Source organism: Scyliorhinus canicula, chromosome 4 (genome assembly GCF_902713615.1).
Source record: "Scyliorhinus canicula chromosome 4, sScyCan1.1, whole genome shotgun sequence".
NCBI classification, from domain to species: domain Eukaryota; kingdom Metazoa; phylum Chordata; class Chondrichthyes; order Carcharhiniformes; family Scyliorhinidae; genus Scyliorhinus; species Scyliorhinus canicula.
The window spans coordinates 38118043-38139179 of NC_052149.1; the positions used below are offsets into that span (position 1 = coordinate 38118043).

A 21137-nucleotide genomic window follows, 5' to 3' on the forward strand; every position below is an offset into this window, starting at 1 on the left:
TCTGATCCATCACCCCTGGTAGGACATTCAGCTATCATCGACGCATTCTGTAGAATTCTCCTCTGAAACTCCTCCATCTTGCTACATCTGTCTCCGCCTTTAAAAGTCTCCTAAAAAAAACATTACTTTCACTGAATCTTGAATCAGCTCACCCAGCCTTTTACCTAACTCTTTTATGTCCATTTATCCGTGCTCTCGTTTTGTTAATTTTTTCACATTACAGGCAATATAAAAATGAAAGTTGTTATTGTACGTGAGTATATTGAGTTGGCTCGGATCATAATTCATACACTGTATCAGAATGAGAATTATATTACCTTGTTAGTGAGCTAGCTGAATCTTCTGTACATGGGTTCTACATTGTATCTCACATGCAGTGACCCTTAACCTTTCTGGATAAATAAAAAGCCAATGCTATCGCACACATCATGCTGACTAATGCTTTAATCCTGTCCCAGGTGAATGAAAAAGGGAGTTGATCCCATTATACAACAAACACTGTGAATAGTGTATAAATCGTGATCCTACTGCATGAATAAGACCTGGAGTTAGTGAAGCTACAGATATCATGGCTAGCACTTTAATCCCTGCCTTCCTTAATAAGGAGGAACATAGTTAGCTGAATAAATACAGTGACTCATGTTTTGACTTTTACCCTTCAGGATAAATGGGGACTTTATACAGTTAGTACAAGTAATGCCATAAATTATGCTTTCATCCTTACCTCGTTAAACAGGAAGTTCATATAATTTCACAATAAATGAGGCACAACATGATTTGTCTTAAATCAAATTAAATCCAAAAGCATCATAAATATATTTATTAAAGGAGCAGGAAATAGTTAAAAAGAGACAAAAATGATAAATTGATCTTATTGTCAATTACTTTAGAAATAAGAGCCACACAGCACTTTGTGCTTGGAGGAAGAAGACTAAAATTGGTTTCCAGTCAACACACAAATTTGGAATTTGTTCCGATGGAAAATCTAAACTTGAAAGGATGAAGAGTAAATGTTTCCATTTCATTCCCCTGGCTATTAATCGAAACAGAAACGGGTTTAGCTGGAAAACTACGTGAAGCGTATATGTTGAGGGCTGACAATTATGGGGCCCACATTTTCAGCTATCCACTGCCGCATTTTCCGGCATCAATTGGGCAACAGTGGATCAGAATTTTAAACAGAAGCTTTGTAAAATCCTCACCAAAGGCCAGCCTGAAGCGACTTTTGAGCAGGCCTTAATTTCAGCAGTCAGTATCCCTTCTGAAATCGGTTGGAGCCTCATTATAACATCTCCAAAATAGGTAATTAACAATAAAATGCTGTTTTTTTAACTAAACATTAGCAAATTATAGGTCAGAATCACATCCAAGGAGGTATTGTGTAATGCTTTAACTTAAACAGTGCATTCAGCTCCTATCTTAGAAGGTCTACGATCAACTACAATAATGTTTCATGACCTTGTGCTCTGCGTATTTACTTTCTGCTGTGGAATCATTAGAAATATGGGCCTGGCGTAGATACCTACCCAGGTTTACTGCCATCAGTCTCTCCCTATGAATCAGCCTGTAATTTTATAGAGATGAATCACACCACCCTATATTTGTTCAAGGGGCAGAACTTTCCAGACTTTCCAGCTGGAGGTATCTTCCAGTCTGCCGAAGTCGACATCCCATGGGAGGTGGTGGGGCCGGTGAACCATGCAAATTGCTCCAGTGCTCCGGTTTCCTCCCACAGCCCAAAGATGTGCAGGTTAAGTGGATTGGCCATGCTAAATTGCCCCATAGTGTCCAAGGATGTGTAGGTTGGGTGGGTTACGAGGATATGGGCGGGGGGGCGGGGGGGGGGGGGTTGTGTGGAGGAGTGGGCCTTGATAGGGTGCTCTTTCAGAGGGTTAGTGCAGACTTGATGGGCCAAATGGTCTCCTTTTGCACTGTAGGAGTTCTTTGGTTCTATGAACTACAGTATTCATGCCCCAGATAAAAATCGGCACTTCAAATGCTGATTGTTTAATGCCTGGTAGAAGCAACTTCAGATTAACCTATTCACCATCTTTAGAGCTGATCATTTTTTGAAACTCATGAGAGTTGCCTTTAAAAACCCAACACTAAAAGGCACCTTTTTGCCCAACTTCTTTCTGTGGAAAAAGAGTACAGCGAATGCTATTCCTCTGTAACATTTAGGAAGATAACACCAGGTAACACTGTGATTAAAAAGTTGCATGGTACAGAAGTACTTCCGTTGACTATAGAACCTGCAATCTATTATCTATCATTATGATTTATAACGCAGTCCGAGAACTCAATATGCTGCTGCTCTGTGGGACATTCAATCGCTATGCTATCCAATAGGCACCTAAACACAACATCAACAACTGGCTTTTATATTGTGCCTTTAGCAAAGTAAAATGGGAAACGGTACTTCATACGGGTATGACTAGACAAAACTTCACACTGAATTGCGTAAGGAAACATTAGTTGAGGAGAATGTGAGGAGTATTTTGAAGGAGAGAGGGATAGAGAGACATAGGGAGGGAATTCTAGGGTTTAAGGCCTAAACAGCTAATGACCTCGCTGGGAGTGGGAGGGGAGGGGAGGGGGGATCTAGGCAATTTGTGCTGGGCAAAGAGTGCAGAGCACAAACCATGCAACCACCAAAAGAACAAAGTCCTAAATCTACCATATCTCACATAACTGTAACAGTTAATGCCCAACCCTTAGATGTGGTGGGCTAGTCAGATTAAAGATCATTCCACAAGTAAACCAATATGTTTAGTTTTCTGGAGCAATAATTAACAGGGGAAACTTTTGAACTGATGCAGGCAGACACTTTTGTAGCAGCTTTGTTTTATTGCATTCCTCAACTTCCATCAAATCTCTGCGACTTCTACCTCACGTTGTGTGGGTGAGAAGGATAGAATGGTGCCAAGTTTTTCAGTTGTATTTTAATTAAATTCTCCTGACCTGGGATGCTGGAGAGGCAAAAATTAGATGAACACAGATATCTTGGCGAGTTGTGGGCTGGGACAAGATTATAGAGATAGGAGGAGCGAGGCTGTGAAGGGATTTGAAAACAAGAATGAGAATTTTAAAATTGAAGTGTTGCTTAACTAAGAGTCAGTATAGGGCAGCGAGCGCAGGGGTGATATGGGAACTGGATTTGATGCAAGTTAGTCCACAGACTGCAGAGTTTTGGATGATTTCAAGTTTACCAGTGGCCAGGAGTGCATTAGCATAGTCAAAACTTGGGATAATAAAGGAATGGGTGAGGATTTCAGCAGTAGAAGAGTTGAGGCCGGGGCAGATATGGAAGATGTACTTAGCAAACAGATGGAGACGCTGGCTGACAAGTCTTTGAGGCCAGATGAACTTCCCCCAAGGTCAGCAAGCACAGGGGTGGCTAATGAGATAGTAGATCATCTGCTGTTATTTGTCAGTTTTCTTTGAAGAAGTAACATGTGCCATGGATAAAGGGGAACCTGAAGACGTACTATACTTGGATTTTCAGAAGACATTTGATAAGATGCCATGTAGGTTATATCAGAAAACAAAAGCTCATGGTGTAGGGGGCAATATATTAGCAAGGATAGAAGATTATCTGGCTAGCAGAAAACAAAGTATGCATAAATATGTCTTTGTCTGATTGGCAGTATGTGACAAGTGAAACCTTGCAGGGGTCTGTGCTGGGGCCTCAACATTTTACAATTCACATCAATTACTTAGTTGAGGGGAGCGAAGGCATGGTAGCTAAATTTGCAGAAGGCACAAAGATAGGTAGGTAAGTATGCCGTGACGAAGACATCAGGAGTTTTCAGACAGATATCGATAGGTTGTGAGAGTGGGCATAAATCTGGCAGTTGGAGTATAATGTGGGTAAATGTAAAGTTGTTCACTTTGGCAGCAAGAATAAATAAGCAGAGAATGACTTAAACAGAGATCGGCTGCAGAATGCCGATGTGCAGAGGGATCTAGGTGTTCTAGTGTAAGAGTCAGAAACCGTTAGTACACAGGTACAGCACAAAATCAAGAAGGCTAAAGCAATGCTGAACTTTATTACAAGAGGAATTGAACATAAAAATAAGGATGCTATGCATCAGTTATGCAGGGCATTGGTGAAACCACAGTTCGAAATTTGTGCACAGTTTTGGTCTCCTTATTCAAGGAAGGATGTAAATGCAGAGGTGGTTCAGAGGAGGTTCACTAGATTAACACTTGGAATGAGTGGATTGTTACCTGAGGATACGTTGGACAGACTGGGTTTGTTTCCACTAGAGGTTAGAAAGGTGACTTCATTCAAGTATATGAGTATATCAGATCCTGAACAGTCTTGACAAGGTGGATATGGAAAGGGGGCGGGATTCTCCGAACCCCCACCGGGCCGGAAAATCGCCGGGCGGCGGCATGAATCCCTCCTCTGCCGGCTGCCAAATTCTCCAGCGCCGGAGATCGCCGGGGGCAGGAATCGCATTGCGCCGGTCGGCGGCCACTCGCGGCACTCCCCACCCCCCCCACCCCCCACGCCGATTCCCCAACCTGCAATGGGCTGAAGCCCCGCCCTTTCTATGCAGGTCCCGCCAACGTAAATTGGACTAAGTCCCTTACTGGCGGGATTTGGTGGCGCAGGCGGGCTCCGGGGTCCTGGGGGGGGGGGGGGGGGGGGTGCAGGGTGATCTGACCCCAGGGGGTGCCCCCTCGGTAGCCTGGCCCGCGATCGGGGCCCACCGATCTGCGGGCGGGCCTGTGTTGTGGGGGCACTCTATTCCTCCGCTCCAGCCCTGTAAGCCTCCGCGCATGTGCGGACCCGCGCTTGCCTGCAAAGTCCCTTCGGCCCCGGCTGGCGCGGTGCCAAAGGCCATCCACGCCGACCGGACGCTGGAGTGGTTCACGCCACTCTGTCCCGCCGGGAGTCCCCACCCCGCTGGGTATGGAAGAATCCCGCCCAGGATGTTCCCTCTTGTGGGTGAGCCCAGAACTAGGAGGCGCTGTTTTAAAATTAGGGGTTGCCCTTATGGATAGAGATGAGGAGAATTTGTTTCTTTCAGAGGGTTGTGCAACATTGGAACCCTGCCTCAGAGGTAGTGGTTGAGGAGTCACTGAATATTTTTAAAGCAGAGGTAGGTAGATTCTTTTTGGGCAAAAGAATCAAAGGTTATCGGGGATAGATGGGGAATGTGGAACTCGAAACACAATCAGATCAACCATGATCCTATGTAATAACAGAGCAGGCTTGAGGGCCAAATGACCTACTTCTGCTCCTATTTCCTATGTTCATATGTTCATATGATGTTATGGCAGCCAGAGTGATGACATAGATGTGTGCTGAAACCTTAAGGTCGTGAATGAGAGTGAGAATACAATCTGCCTCAGGCCGTTGTCAGCGACAGGGATAAAATTGGTGGCAAGGGAGGGGAGTTTGTGGAGGGAGCTGGAGGGGTCCCAAGGATAGATCCTTGTGGACTCCTGAGGTAACTGTACAGGAATGGAAACAGAAGCCAAATATGGCAGTTTTAGCAGTAAAACTGATGATGGAACTCAATTATATTACCATTTGCTTTTGAAAAATTTTGTCACAAATCATTTTCAGTCCATTACCTTCAACCTTGTTTTGACATGCTGGCATTAAGATCAGTCCTTGCAAGCAATGTCAGGAGGAGAGGCTGAACTTCCCTGGGGTATAGGTGTGACTGACTGCATCCGCACCTGTTCAAGACCTTATTGGTTTTCATTCCCAGTTATTGAAATTCCAAATCGGCTTCAGCCACCACTTAATAATTACGCAAGTGAATAATTAAGTTTCTAGAGAGTGCCATAATATAAAGGAATCATGAATTCCCTACTTTTTCTAGAAAAAAAAGGCAAATTGAATGGGTGGCTCTTGCGTTACTCTCAAAGCATGGCCTATGGCATTGCTACAAAATCTCCGTCTTGCCCAACGAACAACATACAATAGAAAACATTAGAGAAACAAGAACATCATTGAGCAAACATCTGACATATTCAAACAATGCTGGAGCTGTTTAGATCACTGTGGGAGTGTTCTACAATAGGACCCGGAGAGAGTTGGCAGAATGCTGGTGGTGTGCTACACACTGCACAATAATGCTATTAAAAATGCACACAAGTGTTTATTTCCCATGCCCAACATCTTGCAATTCTGACAAATGGTTACCAGAGGTGCTAATATGTTCTTTACAGATTCAGACTTCCTGTTATTTCCAATATTTGCTGGTTATTTTATGATTGTTCCTCAGTAGCACTGTTTACGTGGAAACCATTCATTTCAAAACTAAACATTAACAGTGATGCGTTGTGAATTTATTAATAACAATAGTGCAGGTATTAGGGTGGGATTCTCCGATCCGGGTTCACCCTTTCACCGCTGCCAGTGAGAATGGAGAATTTGGTACTCAACAACCCAGCCAAAACTCTTCAATGCAATGGGACTGGAGAATCCCAGTGATGTGAACGGATGGAGATTTCCGGCCATGATGTGCGTCTGGGCCTGCCCTTTATGCTGCAGTTCCGGCTCCAGTTCTACTACATGATGCTTTAGCTACCGGACACATAAAGGCTTCCTGCTGTAAATGGGCATATGAATCAGCTCTTCATTGAATTCAGTGTGCAGCAGACCCAGGTGGACCTGCTTGTGCTCAGAGGCAATCAATCCCATTCTACCAGTGGGAGCCAGTGCTCATTCAGTACTTTTTCCTGATATCTGTCTAGAGCTACAGTCAAGGGAACGGCAGTGATTTTGAGAAGCATCAGCCTAGTTCAGTATTTCTGGACATCAATCCTAAGGCCAGGAATGATTGTGCGGAGCCATTTCTCCAGTTCCTCACCACAGTGGGATTTTGCGCTGGCAGTGACAGCAGCCACCCCACTTTAAGTGTTTTCAAAGTGGACAGTGTATCACATCACCACTGCCGAAGAAATGCCAGCTGTAAGGATGGCAGCATGTTACTTGGGCCCAGCATCATGGCCATTGGTGGAGCTGTATAGTGGAGTTTGCAGTTTTAAATCAAAAAGGTCCCCTACCAGCTTCCAACTCCCTGGTAATCAGTTGCACTCGCACAGCGACCTGTGCAAAGGACAGCCTACGCTAACATGTATTGCGAAGGGAAGCTGCTTCAGTGGGATTTCGCGCTGGCAGTGACAGCAGCCACCCCACTTTAAGTGTTTTCAAAGTGGACAGTGTATCGCATCACCACTGCCGAAGTCTGTCAGAACCACTGACAGACATAGGACTCTAACTGCAATCTTGAGGGACCAAAAACAACCCAAAGAATATATTTAATTGTAATTTTGTGAAGCAGCAGTTCTCCTCCAGCTCTCACAATGTACTTTGACCCATTGGACTTGCCAACACTAAACGCATTCAAATGGTCATTGGATAGGCATATGGACGATAAGGGAACAGTGTAGAGGGACTTTAGAGGGGTTTCACAGGACGGCGCAACATCGTGGGCCGAAGGGCCTGTACTGCGCTGTAATGTTCTATTGGCTCATTTCAAGGGAAGAGGAGGAATGGTATGGTATTGGAGAGCTATCAACCCAACTTAGAGTTACCTTTCTGAGGACCCAACTAATTTCAAGCTCTCTTGGGACTGTCAGCCACCTCCATTCGGAAGTTGGACATTTTTACCTCACCCCCCCAAACAAACAAGAGGCGGGCTGCCTCAGGGCAATGGTCTATTGGTGCACAGAGCTTTCCAGCTGTATGAAAATAAGGCCTGGGCCTCAAAATGACTTCTAGTTGACTGAGTGAATTGGAATTCCTAGCTACACGTGTGAATCATTATAATCAGTCTTCAATCATTCTCAACTGCACCAGTCTAGGTTTTCATTTCTTTGATTCTGCTATTACAGTTTTCAAACATATTCATTACTTGTGCACATTTGCAGGAATGTACTGTATTGGATCAATTTGTGCTAAGTAAACAAAGGTACTTATAAACTCACTTGACTTCTGTAATGCGACATTAGTGGCTAACTATCTTTATGGCAACATGTATATACAGCACGGTACACCTTGTTAATTCCCAATACGAAGTATGTGTAAATTGCCACCAGTTCATGTGTACTTTGTGCTGCACCCAGGTGCAGACTCAGATTATTCCAGCAAAATGCTTCTGGAGATGGCACTTTGTTTGCTTCTGTATAAAATCGAGCCAACAGCAGGAGATGCTGGCCCTCTGTCTTTTTTCAGGTTCCATTTCACTGGAGATGGTACCTCAGATCCCAGCAAACCTCAGCTAAGTAACCCACTTATTAAAATTAGGTCCAAACTGAGTTTCACCACCTTGGGTACAGCTCAGCAAACAATGTATACACCTGTCCACGTAAAATGGCATCTTACAGAAGTGGATTTCTTGCTTGAGTCAAAAGTAGTTTCTGTTTCATTTGTTGAGCTTTACTTCATTCATCATTTTATTTTGTTGGTTGGCTTCGGCATGATGATGGGAAATTTTGACTGAGTGGGATTAACTTCATCAGCTAGCCAAAAGCATGCTGAACTGTTTAAAGAGGACCTGTGGCTAAAAGAAAAGTAGAAAGGACATTGACCAAAGATGGCTACCACCAACCACTTGATGTCTGGTATTATAAGTTGACCACTTTTCTGGAAAATTCATATATGGATTGCACTGCAGACCTGCCCTGATGTGTTCCATGGAGTTTCTGACCTGGGACATGTCAAAATCCACTTCAAAAAAGGGACTCTTGAAACAAGGGTATTGGAAATGCAAAGTGCTGGGCTTTAATGAACAATTCTGTGAAGACAATGAGGAACTGCTAACCAAGCAGGATACACCCGACAGACAGGCAACCCCCACCCACGAACCCATTCCCCGGTGGAAGGTGAAATAGCCCCATTTCCTATTAGTTTCTACTGTTCTGAAATGTGTCATAGATTTCTGAGATGAAAGATCAAAAATGTGATGACGTGTTCTACAAAACTGATTACAAGATATGTTAATTTGAATTCCTTTCTTGGAGTATAAAGGCAGGAAGTTTTTAAGAACTGGTTTTGCCAAGCTAGAAACTGAGAAAAGATATTGAAGTCATCTGGAAAATCTGTTGAAGGAATCAGTAAGGATTCTCTCTCTCTCGCCTGCCATATTTAAGTGAACAATTAACAATCTATTAGTCTGGTTATCAAGCCAGTTAATCCTGATAATATGGTCCATATGTAAAACGTTTGTATGAGTAGCAGGAAGCCTGTCTTTTTACCTCAAGTGATTAAAGGGCAGGAAGGAATGGGAAGGCAAATTGCTCTTTGGAGAGTAAAATTAGTTTTAGGGGATTTATATTTATATTAGTAAACATTAGAAATAAGGGGCAGGATTACCCCGTAGCCGGCGGGGCGGGGGGTCCCGGCGGGCGGGAGTGTCGTGAACCACTCCGGCGTCGGCCCGCCCCAAAGGTGCGGAATCCTCTGCACCTTCAGGGGCTAGGCCGGCGCCAGAGTGGTTCATGCTACTCCGTCCCGCCGGGACCCCCCAGCGGGGGTCGAGAATCCCACCCAAGGTCTAATTTGAAGTGAGCTTAATTTAATGTTTTGGTGCCTGAAAGGATAAAATGTATAGTTAGATTCATGCTGGACAAAGGTGCAGTACACGTGGGGTTGGTTAGGTTCTAACTGTGTTTCTATTATGCTTAGAGAAAGCTATGGTATGAAGAATAAAAAGAACAGCAGTGGTTGCTTAACAACTGGGGCCTTGTAAGGTAGAGAAGCTTTTAAGTTTAAATTTTAGCTGAATTTGTGGCAGTTGGAGTTAGAACGAGGGAGTGAACAGCTCATGACTCTGCCAGGAGAAGCTGGCGATTCCCCGACCCTGCGGGGAGTATGAGAATTCTGCCCCTTTTCTCCATGATATATCAAAACAAATCAATGTTATGGTTTTTGGAACCAGAGTTCCTTTGTGGAATCTTCCTGTCCAGTTATAACATCAACTGGGATCATTACACATCCAAAAGCATTGTGAGGTGCACACTTAACAACACCTATCTCTTGATAGCTCAAACTCCTTGCTCATGTACTCTCCAGCACAAAGACTACCTTTGTTCACCTCTGTACCATTATTCACATCCATCACTAGTTTAGCCCATCTTCCACTAAAACTCTCACCCATGCCTCCCTCACATCCAGACTTGATTATGCTCTTTGAGTCAGTCATTGTTCGCAAACTTTAACTCATGTAAGACTTTGCTCTCAGTACTGTGTCCCAAACCAAATTCCACTCATTTATCAACCATATCATTGCTGACTTACATTGGATGCATTTCCTCAATGCATCAAATTTGAAATTCTTAATCTTGCATTTAAATCGTGCCATGTCCTTGCTTTTCCCTATCTCTGCTCCCTTCTCCAGTACTACACTCATGCACCATTGAGCTCTCCATTCATCTGGCCTCCTATGTCTCACTTTTTTTCCCATTTTACTGGTCACCAGGCTATCAGCCCTCAAGGACCCAGACTCAGGAAATCCTCTCCTACTCCGTGCATCTCTCCATTCCCCTCTTCTCCTTTAAAATCATCCTTAAAATGTGCCTTCATGGTACAAGTTGTAGTCACCCATTCTAATATCTCTCTGTTTCGCTTGGCATCCATTTTTCTTCTGTGAACCACCTTGTAGTATTTTGCTATGTGAACGGTAGTATAAAAATGTACTTTGATGTTCCAGAAACTTGCCCTACCACCCTACGGTGGAATATGTTGAAAGAAGCATATAACATTTTTTTTACCATTTAATTAGTATCATTGCCCATCCTGAAGTGGGGACAAAAATCCTCAATCCAGATCACAAAATCTCACATAGCTGCACACAAGGGAATTGAGTACAAGCAATAACAATTTGCATTTTTATGGCACTCCTCACATAATGCAATGTCTTAGAAAAGTTTACAAGGGGCATCGAAGTGGGTAAAAGAAGGAAGTTAAGCAGCGTTAACTCCACTTCAAGCATTTATTGTATTTTCTCAATCACCAGAGGGATGGGAACTTTAAAGAATGCTATGTTTTGGTCTTTGTAACGGAATGATCAAAGAGGCAGGAAAACAAATGACATATTTCACTTTTTCAGTATTACTGCTCTATGGAGCACTGTCTTAGATAAAAATAGTGATTTTATTTGGAGTGAAACTTCAATGCTGCTTAGGCGATAGTGAGTTTCCAAAGCTGGTGGTGGTATGAAGTATAAAAACTTTTAAATAACATTGATTCCTAATGTCTTGTAAAAGTCTATGTGTATACATAATGTATTTAATTTGAAAATATACCTTGGGGTCATTTATTTGATGTGAAAGATCTATAAAGTGTGTTAGCTACTAATTGTTAACAGGCAGAAAATGATGTGCATTGTCTGCATCTGGAGCTTTGTAAAAGTCAGCACACTCATAAATTATCAAGCAGCAGGAAATGCCTCCCTTTTTTTCTCAAGAGAACTTGAAACTTTTTCTCCCTTCCTGCACTTGCTTGCTAATGGCATGAATGAAACTTTTAATTAGTGGGGATCTTTGAAAGGCTCAGCCTCAATGACAAATGATTTAAAGGATCCCTTTATTCAGGGACTGACAGGGACTGGATTTAAAGGCAGCTTTATTATCAAAAACGCTTGGGGCAACTTGAAGGTGAGAAAGCTAACCCTCCCTTGGGCAGACCCACAACTCTCATTTGAAGAGGAGGGGAACGTAATTATCCTTTGGCACTTGGTGATAAACTGGAAGAATGAACATATCACTTACTTCATATCAACAGAAGAGCTACCTTCTTTGAGACCAATAGCCACTGAAGACATATTGCTTCAGGCAAGCAATGGAGGATTAATGCGTACACGATTATAGCACTGAGAAGCAAAGGTGGGGTGGGGATCTCTCTCGAAGGACATAACTCTGAGGGAATGAACCCTCACTCTCTTTCACTGATAAGCTAAGAAATTATTTAACCTATTCTTTGGCCTTAATCAACTTCCACAATGGAAGCAGCAAAATCCTGCAAAGAGGAGGGCAGTTTTCACGAAGTGGCAAAATTAATTAATATCCTAAACGAGGAACCTGAAATAACACGATGGCGTGTCAGACTACTAATTTGAAATGATTTATCATCATCACTAAAATATTGCAGAGAGTAATTTGAGACAATTTGTTGAAGCACTCTTACATTAGTTCCCACAGTGTAATTTCAGGGCCCAAATTACTAGAGATAGCAATGTCGGTCCAAATACAATTTTCATGTATCTCAGTTAGTTACTTCCGTCCTTCTGTTGATCCTATATAGAATGCAATAGGTACAAGATATAAATGTTGTATTCAATTACTCTTCAATAAGTTTGATCCAGAGTAAGGAAACAACATTTGTTTTATTTGGGTGTTAGTTTGTTTTATTGCTTTGATTGTAAATAGAACCGCACTTGACTAGAATGCAGACAATCCTTGTCCTTTATTCATTCATGGGCTGACAAGTCCAGCATTTAACTGTCCATTCCTGATTACCCTTTAGAAAATAACGATATGCCACCTCCTTGAATTGCTACATTACATGTGGTGAAGATGCACTCACACTGCTATTACGGAGGGAGTTACAGGATGTTGACCCAGTGACAATGAAGGAATGCCAATACATTTCAAGTTGAATGTGCCTTGGAGAGGAACTCGCAGACATTCATATACCCATGTCATTCTGCCCTTCTGCATGCTAGAGGTTGTAGGTTGGGGAGCTGCCATCACAGAGGCCTTGACAGGTTGATACTGTGCATGCAGTGTTCCAAACACAGGGGGATTAAATGCTTAAAGCAAAACTGATAATCGCTTCAAGAAACCAGTGGTGGAGATGAAGCAGAAGAAGAACGGGCAGCACGGTAGCATGGTGGTTAGCATAAATGCTTCACAGCTCCAGGGTCCCAGGTTCGATTCCCGGCTGGGTCACTGTCTGTGCGGAGTCTGCACATCCTCCCCGTGTGTGCGTGGGTTTCCTCCGGGTGCTCCGGTTTCCTCCCACAGTCCAAAGATGTGCGGGTTAGGTGGATTGGCCATGCTAAATTGCCCGTAGTGTCCTAAAAAGTAAGGTTAAGGGGGGGTTGTTGGGTTACGGGTATAGGGTGGATACGTGGGTTTGAGTGGGGTAATCATTGCTCGGCACAACATCGAGGGCCGAAGGGCCTGTTCTGTGCTGTACTGTTCTATGTTCTATGTTTTAAGAAGGGTGAAGTTGATCTAATTACCAATGACAATTTGATTAATGTGATGAGCCAATAATTTAAAATGATAACCTATTTCCTTATTTCAGTCTTCCAATCAATCATGCACAATTCTTGGTTAGGTTGCAGAATTAATGTTAACAATATTTTATGTAGCGGCCGTTTTATATTGTGGAGATGTGTCCAATGGGAACTAAAACATTTCAAACTTATTGGATGTTGAAATTGCAAAGAGAACTTGCTTCCCTCACTTTCAATTGAACTCTGGCTCTCAGGGGTGAAAGACAATTGTTCAATTCACCGCCTAGCCCTATGAATACCTCACTCTAATGGGCAGTGATATTCTTCAGTGATTACATCATGATTGGGTGTTATACTTTGTGTCAGTTTTGGAATAATACCAATAAATTCACTTTTGGGTGGTCGGCCAGAAACGGCTCAGACTGATTTGATTTGATTTGATTTGATTTATTATTGTCACATGTATTAGTATACAGTGAAGAGTATTGTTTCTTGCATGCTATGCAGACAATGCATACCGTATATAGGGAAGGAAGGAGAGACTACAGAATGTAATGTTAGCAGAATGTAATGTTACCTCAGTCATAACTTTTGTCAGCGAATCCAGTGCCACCACTCAGATAGGTCATAACCTTGATATCAAATCCTACACTAATCTCCAAACTAGCTTCCACCTCCCACACACAGGGGAAAAAAGTTTGCAGTTCAGTATCATTGCCATTCCCTGTAGCCTGTGTGCAGGTAAAGATTTACAAGCTGTAACATCAGATGCTTTCTTCAGAAGGCCTTTCTATCCACACCCGCAGCTCTTCAATCATCTATGATGCAAAGTGTAAATCCCTGGTACAATGGGTGAAAAAAGATTTCCTGACTGTAGTCAGGAAGATCCAGCATTGAAGCATTACAGCAACACTCTGACTGACCTTTAATGTTGATAACATCTATATGGAATGCACATCTAGGATGCTTTAGAAGTTGGCAAATACACATTAGACTACACAAACAAAAATCTGTATAACTGCCTTTATACATACAGAGTCTACAAAGTTCTTTAGTTCTTTCAAAGAACTTCTATGAAAGCAGGACCTTGAATGTGAAATAAGTTGACTGACTTAGGAACTGTCTGACTGAGGAAATTAAAGGTGCAGTACGGTGGCACAGTGGTTAGCACTGTTGCCTCACAGCAACAGCGACCCAGGTTCGATTCCGGTCTTGGGCGACTCTGTGTGGGGTTGCACATTCTTCCCATGTCTGCATGATTTTCCTCTGGATGGTCCCAATTTCCTCCCTCAGTCCAAAGATGTGCAGGTTAGGTGGATTGGCCATGCTAAATTGCCCCTTTGTGTGCAGGTTAGGTTGAGGGGATAGGGTAGGGTGGACGGGAGAGTGGACCTGGTTAGAGTGCTCTTTCGGAGGGTCGGTACAAACCCGATGGGCCGATTGGCCTCCTTCTGCTCTATAGGAATTCTATGATAATACATGCGAGCAAATGTTCGCCTATATTGGAAGAAGAAATGAAAAATAATTATAATTTGGCCGCTCCTGTCACATGATCAAGTTGCACATCCTAAGTAAGTATTACATCCCTTCCAACTCTATAATACAGCACAACTTGAAAATTCAAGATGTATCATGGAACCATCAGGGAGCACAGCAGTAAGAATACTTTAAAACAAAGATTTACGATCTAAGCATATGTTGCAATTAATACCTAGTACCTCATTGGCAAAGCAGTTTATCGGTAGGATCAGGTGACCAGTATAAATCATCGAGCTTTCCCTGGCTGGACTTGATGTCACTTAAATCCTTCGACTGGATCAATATTTTATCAATTATTTATGTGCCTATTTTCCTCAGTTTAATGCTTCGAATCAAGTGAGGACATTGCTGTTAATTTTGCAAGTAAGCATTGTTTTTGCTGCATTTTATGTTATGCCATGTACCAAAGATGAGGATATGGCCACATGGGCTCTGACTCAAATTTACCTGACACTTGATTCATGCACTGAGAATGTTTGGTGAAGCTGTCAGGAAAACATCAATTGAGTTGATTGGTTGAAAGGGGTGATGGGATGATCCAATTGAAGAACATGTTACATAGAAGTCGAGCTCAGAGCTCGCATTAACGGGAATGAATTAGAAAGAGTGCAGCAACTCGGAAATCTGTCCTAACACGACTGCCTTTCACCTTGCAGTTGTTCAGAGCGACAAGCTGAAGAGATGTCAGAATCTGCTTGCCACCCGCTTAAATTAGGAGAGTTTTCCATGTGAAGACTGAGACAAGTCACCCGTCTGTCTGCGTGAATATTTTGCATTACTGGTAAGTGCCTCTTCCACAATCAAACTGAGTTGAGTTCTTTTAAAGCCGGGAGTTGGAAAATATTTTTCGAGTGCTCAAGCATGACTCTAATATTGGTGAACAGCACATTTCTTATTTGGATTGGAGGGCTCATTTCCTGTCTGTTAACAGACAACATCCAGATGGTGAACTTCTTTGAGCATGATATAAGTCACATATTTGGGGAAACCACCTATGGCATGGTTAATAGATGCGAGTTCAAAATCACCCAGGGGGAGATTTTCCCAGAAATCAGAAAAGACTGAAAGCGGGCAGGAAAAGCAGCATTGAACCCACCAGGGGTAATGGTGGCTTTTCCTGCTGGATAACTTAGTGCCAAAGGTTTTCTGCCACAGTTTTCACACCGTATCGCCCGCGGGACGGCCTCTGATTCGCCTGCCACGTCCTCACCTCTGCGCTGCAATCAATGGGGCACCACATTTAAAGGCATAACCAACCATACTTTACGGTTCACGAGGAAATGATGGCTGCCAAGAAATCCACCCCCAGGTTTTCGAATGCCTCCCTGGAGACGCTCCTGGGTGGTGACAAGGGTGGCCAGTGCTAATGCCCTGCAGAAAAGGACAGCTATCCAGTGCATGAAGTGGATGAATGAGCCCTTCTGTTCCGCCAGGATAAGTCACTCTTCCCACCACTCTCAACTCAGGCACTCATACATCCATCACACATCCACAGGGATCTCACTCACTGTCAGCTCAAGGGGCACCACCATTTGCTCTCCCACACACATTTTCATCTCCTTCATCATCTCGCTGGTCAAACTCACCATCCACACACGCGAGGCATCCTTATCACCTGCCTCGCCATCTATCTTCATGCAGGAAAGGTTGCCTCACATCAAGAGGGAGAGATCCCAGAAGGGTGGAGGAAAGCCACAGCTGAAGGTCCTCATGGATTTTGAAGACAGAGCTATCCAGCAGGCTGGAGAGGACATCGACAGCTCCTGTGCTGAGGTCGTCGGCAACAATAATAATAATCTTTATTGTCACAAGTAGGCTTACATTAACACTGCAATGAAGTTACTATGAGAAGCCCCTAGTCGCCACATTCTGGCACCTGTTTGGGTACACAGAGGGAGAATTCAGGAAGTCCACATTATCTAATAGCCCGTCTTTGGGGACTTGTGGGAGGAAACTGGAGCTCCCGGAGGAAACCCACGTAGACACAGGGAGAACGTGCAGGCTCCGGACAGACAGTGACCCAAGCCGGGAATCAAACCTGGGTCCCTGGGGCTGTGAAGCCATAGTGCTAACCACTATGCTACCGTGCTGCCCATAAACCAAGTGAGGATCCAGCACTGCATCTTCCATCAGACAACGATTGCTGAGAGTCATTTTTCCCCTTTCTAAAAGGCCCCTGCTATGCACTAAGGACCTCCCCATTCTGTCGCAGGCACATCTGGGAAGCAGCTGAGAGAGGCCACCAGCCAGGCTCTCAACTCCAGCCCTGAGAACAGTGCATGTGGAATTCACAGACCCCGGACATTGAAAACCTGTCACAGTGCTCATACACACCCTCTACCAGCGCAGTGACACACACCTCGGTGGGATCTAGTTTCGGAGCAGCCTCAGGGTCATAACCTGGTGAGAATATCACACTTCCCGATCCTCAGTACACAGAGACAGACATGTCCCACAATGCCGGCACTCTGAGGATTCCTGGAGGCCAGATATCTGCTGAGTCCCAGTCAGATGACAAATGTCTGGACTCGGTCATGCCTCAGTTGCTGGATCGTCAAAGGCAAACTTGGGAAAATCAAGAAGAGATGTCTGGTACACTCCTTGAATTGCAAGGCTGCATGGAGGAGTCCACCTACCTTATGTCTGAGGTGATTGTGCCGGCATTGCAATGCACCAAGGTAAACACAGCATTGCTGCAGCACATGCTTTCCATGTTGCAGGCAATTGCTTGAACCCATGAGTGCTAACACCAGAGGACAGTAGACCTTCTCGAACTCACTCCAGCTGCCTCTCTATCCCAAGGAGAAAGCCAGGGGCCCTCAAGCATCCATAGGGAGGAGGATCAGCTGGTGCACACCATGGGGCCATCCACCCAGTTAACCCTGGAAATGTCCGGCCCATCCGAATCCCCTCTTCCTATGACCACTTCAGCTCCAGCTCCACAAGCTAAGGGGGATGCCATTGCAACACAACAGGACTCTGTGCGGAGGTTTGCAAATTCCTACAGTGGTCATCTGTGGAGCCCAGGAAGGTGCCAGTGGCATGAAAATGTATTGTCGCAGTAACTTTAAGCGACACTTGCAGTGAATGCCCTCCAAGTCCCCATGATGCCAAAACCTGCAGAAGGTGATAGATGTAACCAACCAGTTCCCTGGACATGTGTAGTTTTCAGCGACACTGGTTGTCAGACATCTGCAAGTATATTAGGCACCATCTATACACCCTGAGTCTAGCAAGGTGCCTCTGAGCGACAGCTCTCTGTGGTTCATCCTCTACGAGCGGAACAGCGCCCAGCCACTCCTTCCTCTTCACGGTTCTGTTTCTGCCTTTAGCGAGCCAGATGCCTCTGTTGATGTCTTTTTCTTCTTCTCTCCTGCCTATAAGCCAGAAGAATAACAGTGAGATCATCAGGTTCCATGTTTAATACGTTCTCCTCACTGGAATACCAAAGAGAGAGACTTGACAATTAGTTTATTTCTCCTCAGGATCACTCTTTGTCTACTCATCATCTGAAACTGCCTCTCAAAGCCCCTTGACTCATTTGTGGCCACCACATTGATGTCCAGTCCTTACTTAGTATTCTGCTTCGGCACCACCCCATACCACCCTTGTCCCACACCATATGACCATGTGGCCACAGCTTTGGCCATGCTACCGCACCCTGAAATCTCATCTCAGCCGTAAGTATTGTCCAAAGCTTCACTTCACGGTATTATGTTCAACCAGTTCTATGGGGGGTGTGCACATGTTAATATACACCTTAGCCAAGGGTTAGGAGTACTCTCCTCAGCCAGTGTACCATTGCCAACTGTCTAAGGGAATGTATTTACTTTCCCAGTCGACCAATGGTGCAGGCACAGCAAGGCAGTCAGTAATTTTGGATGTGAAGATGCCGGCGTTGGACTGGGGTGGGCACAGTAAGAAGTCTGACAACAGCAGGTTGAAGTCCAACAGGTTTTTTTTGGAATCATGAGCTTTTGGAGCACAGCTCCTTCCTCAGGTTCAGATCAGGAAGTTCCAGAGAGTACCTGGCCAATATTTTTTCCTCAACTGAACTAGCCATTCATCTTGCTTTACTGATAATAACAACTTGATGTGTGAACATTAGTTACTTTACTTGTCTACAAAATAGTTTGTATAGAAATGAATTGAGAGTAAAGCTCTTTCATTGCCGCTTCCTGGGTATGTGATGAGTAGCCCTGATGTGGAGATGCCGGCGTTGGACTGGGGTGGGCACAGTAACAAATTTTACACCAGGTTAAAGTCCAACAGGTCTGTTTGGAATCACTAGCTTTCGGAGCGCAGCTCTTTCCTCAGGTGAGGCTCACCTGATGAAGGAGCTACGTTCCGAAAGCTAGTGATTCCAAACAAACCTATTGGACTTTAACCTAGTGTTGTAAGACTTATAGATAGAATTTACAGTGCAGAAGGAGGCCATTCGGCCCAACAAGTCTACACTAGCTCTTGGAAAGAGCACCCTACCCAAGCCCACACATCCACCCTATCCCCATTACCCAGTAACCCCACCCAAACTCAGGGCAATTTTGGACACAAAGGACAATTTTGCATGGCCAATCCACCTAACCTGCACGTCTTTGGACTGTGGGAGGAAGCCGGAGACTCGGAGGAAACCCACGTACACACGGGGAGAACGTGCAGACTCCGCACAGACAGTGACCCAAGCCGGGAATCGAACCTCGCACCCTGGAGCTGTGAAGCAATTGTGCTAACCACAATGTTACCGTGCTGCCCGTACTATGTGACGAGACTTGAGATGAATGTGCATTCCTTTTTTTCCCCCAGTTAGGCTTTGATTGTTTCGCAAATTGAACCTTTTGAATAAAATTAAACCATGGGAATCCAAGCTAAAATAAAAATAGAAAACAGAAGCTGCTTTTGTATTGTTGGCTGAATCTCAGAGGAACGACCTAAGTGCGCCGCTCTCTCTCATTTGGATTTGAATAGTGCTGATAGTTTCCATATAAGTCATTGTGGAGAGCTGGATTCCAGCATGTAGTGCATAGATACACAGAATGACTTTGACTACTTAGCCAGTGCACATGCACAAAATAATGACATTATGATCCAGTATTGACAGAGAGCTAGGAGGGCGCGTGTCTGGCCAACAAATGAAGGACCCGGCCAGACCCTGATTTTAATGACAGGAGCTGATTAACATTAATTGACAGTTCGCAGATGGATACAGCCGGGGATTCTTGGGGACTGTCCCTGGCAAGCACGGCCAAGGTGGAGGTGGGAAATTGGGACTGCAGGGAGAGAGGTCATCAGTTGGAGCTGAGAGTCTCCATTTGGGGTTGGGAGTCGGTGATTGAGGCCGGGGGTGGAGGGCTTGCAATCAGTTTCGGGGGTGGGTGGGGAGGGCAGTCTGCCATCAGTGGTGGAGGAATGGAGAGGCCTGCAATCAGGGTGGTGGTCGACATGAAGTTAGCATTTGGAGCTGAGGGGAAGTCTCGAGAGGGCTACTTCAGGAGCTGCAGAGGCCTATGATTAGGGCAATGGGGGAAAGGGCAGTAATCAACAGGGTTGTTGGATCTGGAGACCAGCCTGGAGTGGGAGCAGCGAGAAGTTGCTGATTGGGAGTTCTGCGAGGAGGCCCACAATCAGGGCTAGAGACAGAAAGGCTTGGAATTCAGGGTTGGAGGAGGCCAAAATCTTCTAATAGGGGCTGAGGCACTTATATTCCTCCATGCACATATGGAGTGTGCTGGGTTTCCCTGTTCCCTGAGAAACATACTCAGCAGCATTGGCATTATGGGAGCCCAGTTGTAATATGTTAATTAAGAGCCACACCACTCCAGAAGAGAACAATCAAACACCCTGATATCCACATATCCACCACCGTAAAAATGTGACAGGCTACTGCGCAGTAGTTGAGGTCACAATCTGCATGCTTCACTTTTTAAATCTCTCCCCACCACCTCCAACTCCGACCCTCTCCTTCATGGAGGAGTTAATAGTGAGGACTATAATACCAAATGGTTATAATGGATGCAATCATTGTTCCCTCAGGGGAATTGCGCCACACTTTCTTGGAGTTGCTCCCATTCCTCCACGCTAACTTTTCCAAAGGTGCAGAAGAAATCTTGTTTAGGTGAGGGGTTTTCTGCCACACTTCTGGCAACGTTTTAGTAACTCCAAAGAAACTCCAGGCCCCTGTTTAAAAGAAAACAGACCTGCCTGGCTACAAGTTTTAAGAAATGACATAATTGTGATTGCCACCAGCTTTCTGCGAGCTGAACACCAGGAGCTGTTGGCCGGAAGGGCCCATAGAAACAATTTGAGAGTCTTGCAACAACCACTGATAAGAGTTTGTATTCATATAGCACCTTCAATAGAAAACCTGTGAAGGTGTTTCAGAGGAGGGAG

General features: G+C 44.5%; 1 long non-coding RNA gene across 2 annotated transcripts in view; it reads left to right on the forward strand.

Moving 5' to 3' along the window:
* Window positions 1–21137, forward strand: part of LOC119964501 — a 69460-nt gene that overhangs the window by 14346 nt on the left and 33977 nt on the right. For both annotated transcript variants that reach the window (XR_005460308.1, XR_005460307.1), the window contains exon 3: window positions 15407–15531. This is a non-coding gene — a long non-coding RNA (uncharacterized LOC119964501). The remainder of the gene's footprint in view (window positions 1–15406; window positions 15532–21137) is intronic.